Consider the following 3,815-nt stretch of genomic DNA (forward strand, 5'->3'; position numbering starts at 1 on the left):
GCAGATAAACGTTTGCGGTAACTGTTGGTCAGTCCTGCACATCGGCTTGGAGGAATTTTATCCCGGTCCTCAGTACAGAACCGCTTCAACTCTGGGATGTTGGTGGGTTTCCTCACGAACTGCTTGCTCCAGGTTCTTCCACAACATTTCTATTGGATTAAGGTCAGGACTTTGACTTGGCCGTTCCAAAACATTAACTTTATTCTTCTTAAACCGTTCTTTAGTTGAAAGACTCGTGTGTTTAGGGTCGTTGTGTTGCTGCATGACTGACTTTCTCTTGAGATTCAGTTCATGGACAGATGTCCTGACGTTTTTCTTGAGAATTCTCTGGAATAATTCAGAATTCATTGTTCCATCAATGATGGCAAACCGTCCCGTCCCATGTTGTGGATAAAAATGACATGAAATAAACACGAGGGAGACCTAGTATGAGTAATAATTTTAATAACCTTATTAACCACGAGGAGCCATGTATAAGGGTAGCTGAGTCAAGTCGAAAGCCTTTGATAAATCGACAAACAGGGAAGTGCAGGAGGTACCGTGACATTGTTTTAGGACTTTCAAAACAGCTGTTGCGATGATATGTTTTTATGACCTTAGACTTTTTTGCAAACTGATAACGGTTCACTGAAGAGGTTTTCTAAAAGGGATATAGGACAGGAGGCTTTGGGATTGGACTGTAATGATCTAATATAGTGGGATTTCCCTGGTTTAATAAAAAGAAAAAAAACTGATTTCCAAATTTCTGGTATAACCCCGTTGTCTAATGAAAGATTAAGAAGATAAGTTAAAAGAGATGAAATAATATCAGCTGCTAAGTTTAGAAATACAAACTCCACACAATCAGGGCCTTGTGATTTGTTTATATCGAACAATGTGTGTGCTCTGTAAACATCAGAAGTCTTAATATGTTAAAAACTAAACTCCTCGTTTCGAATGTTTAATGGATTTCTGCATTATTAAAATCAGTATACAGTGAATCATTTGAAAAGTATTCACCATTTTTAATAGGCCTTGACCTGGTGCATAAATTGAACATTTAATGATGGGTTTTGCAGTTGTGTGTTCCCAGTTGTCTGTCTCCAGTTTCCAAATTGGACAGTGATGGTGGCATCCCTCATCCTGTACTTGCTAACATACCTCGCACATTATGGTCTACATAAGGTTGAAGCGCGGCAAGTAACATGTACACTGTAATAAGCTAAAGTGAAGTATAGTCATCCTGTGTCCAGTAAACAATATCTTCAATCCTCAGAAAAGGATGAAGGAACATGTCCATAGCCTTATTACAGCAAGCTGTGATAACGACTGCGATAAATTCTGCAATACAACACACCCAGTAACCAATGTTTAAGGCTGGAAGAGGATGGCAGTTTACACAAAAGTTGAAAAATCAATTAACTAGTCATCCCAGTAGCTCCCTTACTTTTAGAACGTTGTATATATATATATATATATATATATATATATATATATATATATATATATATATATATATATATATATATATATATATATACGATGTCCCTACTGTAACCTATTCCATTCCCCATGATATTATTATTTTTCTGTTGTTGAACTGTGATCAGCTCTTTTTCCAGTGTACCTACATGTGAGAGCTCAAAGCCGTTACTCCCCTTAACATTCCTAGATCAGTAATACACCTGGGAGCGTCTCCTTCAGGGGCTGTGGGCTCCCCTGCGGTGTACTCCTCTGTGGTCAGAGACTCCCTCGCACGCTCCCAAGGCCAACAGGACATGATTGGGGTCATCCTCCGCCCCATAAAGCACAACAAATATTAAGCTTCCTGGACGTTATCAAGTATGGTCTGCAGTGTATCACTGATTGCTCTCTTCATGACAAAATCCTGAGATCTGGGTGTTCTTTGGAACACCATTGAATGGACTTATGCTCTGTACCTGTACTATGGCTGGCAAACTACAACAAAGACTTTTCCTTACATATGACTGAGAGAGGGGGCGCCACTGGGGGGGTCCCGGCTCAGGAGTATGAGGCGCTTGCAGGTCTTTAGTTTATTTATTGAAAACCTTGGATTTGGTGGCACAAGGATTGCCAGCACATTTGCGTGCCATGGCTGGAGCTGCTCTCTTAGTGCAGATCACTGGGAAAATTGCTCTCTCACACATTGATCTTACACTCATCACACCAGGTCACTTCTATTTTGAAAGAACAAGATATGAGGTTATTCGATGTGAAACTCAAAATGTAACCCTTAAACCTATTGGTGTGTCTAATACACCAAGTGTAGTGTTGTATTGCCTAATTAATTCTGTGGAGCCAGTCACTGAGCACACTCACGATTGCCTAGCCGAAATTCATATTTCCTCGAGCTTAAATTTGAAATTTTTAGACGTTTCATCTGAAAGATTTTGTGTCTGAAATTTCACAAACATTATGAGCACCCTGCTCTGCCCAATTGGCTGAATTAAAAGCTATCACTACAGAGTGCAAACTGGTTAAGGGTAGAATTGCTAATATATATATACTGACGCTTATGCCCATGGATTGTGTCATCTGTTTGGAGTTGTTTGAATGCAGTGAGGTTTTAGAATAAACCGTTGGAACGCCACTTTAACATACCGAGCAAATAGTTAGTTGAATTCTGATTGTACCTACTGCACTTCACACTGCATGTATTTCAGATGCCCATGGTTTTAACCAGTGTGCGAGGGGGAAGGTAGGGGAAAGATAAAACAGCTAGAGGAATGATCTCTGTACTTACAGGCAACGGTGGATGATAATCTGAGTGTGATATTTGTGCTCAAAACAATGTCAGAAGGGGAAAATCAGTATCAAGAGGGCACATATCAATGCCAGAAAGGCCGTTAAAGCGCTCGGTGATAGACAGGTTTAGCAGATGGAGGGAGGCAGTGCCATCAGAAGACTGCTGGAACAGTGATTACATTTTTTCTTTGACCAGAGAGGTAGTTCCTAGATCTGGCATACCATCTCAAGTTTAACGCAATTTGTGCTGACACAGAAATATGTATCTAACACTGCATGAAATGCTTACGGGTCGACCCGTGTCTGTGTCTGTTCCTTATGAAGGACTGCCACTGGAGTAATGGCAGATGGAACCAAGAGCATATATGAGATAACTAACTGTTATGTATGAAGCTATCTATTCACAGGAACAGAGCTGGGTGCATTGTTATGGGTGAGGCGTTACCGCCTCAACGGGGGGTGGTGGTCACCTTGAGCAGCGAGAGAATGGCTGAAGCAACTGACTACGAGGACATGAGACCCCCAACCTATGAGGCAGGGGACACGTGAGGGTCCTGTACGAAGCTGTCAACGGGGGGTCTGCCCTCAAGTGACATTTCCGCAGAACTCTCAATTCAATGGCAGGCCAGGATGAGAAGACGATGTGATGAGCCATGCCCTGGGTGTAAGTGCTAGCCTAACCTCTCCCCAAGGGTGGCCCAAGGGTACGTAAAGTGCCTGGGCCGAAGACAACCAGCATACAGAGAGATACTGCCAACAGAGACTGTCAATTTCAGTTGTTATAAAATGTTTGTGATATGACATGTGATGTGCAACAAAGGATGATGCAATCAGGCACGAGAAAAGTATAATGGTGCTGTCGAGCACATGGTGCTGGCAGGGTGGGAATTTTTCCTCCGTAGAGGTTTTTTCACCCACCCCTGAGTGAGAGATTTGATTTTTGGGGAGAAGCAACACACTGCGCGGTCCCGACAAATACAAAACTGAGGGCTGATAGGCCCAGTTGAGAAAGATAGGGACGTGTAGATCCAATATTTGTATTAGCCACTCATACTAACACTATTTAGGGG

At 42.0% G+C, this 3,815-nt stretch overlaps 1 protein-coding gene across 1 annotated transcript in view; it reads left to right on the top strand.

Annotated features, from left to right (window-relative positions):
• Positions 1-958, top strand: part of LOC128634938 (tripartite motif-containing protein 16) — a 6,984-nt gene extending 6,026 nt beyond the window's left edge. The window contains exon 7 of the mRNA XM_053685890.1: positions 1-958. This exon is cut by the window's left edge and continues 902 nt beyond it. The gene's annotated coding sequence lies outside the window, so the exon portion shown is untranslated.
• Positions 959-3,815: the final 2,857 nt, after the last annotated feature.

Source organism: Ictalurus punctatus, chromosome 2 (assembly GCF_001660625.3).
Source record: "Ictalurus punctatus breed USDA103 chromosome 2, Coco_2.0, whole genome shotgun sequence".
NCBI classification, from domain to species: domain Eukaryota; kingdom Metazoa; phylum Chordata; class Actinopteri; order Siluriformes; family Ictaluridae; genus Ictalurus; species Ictalurus punctatus.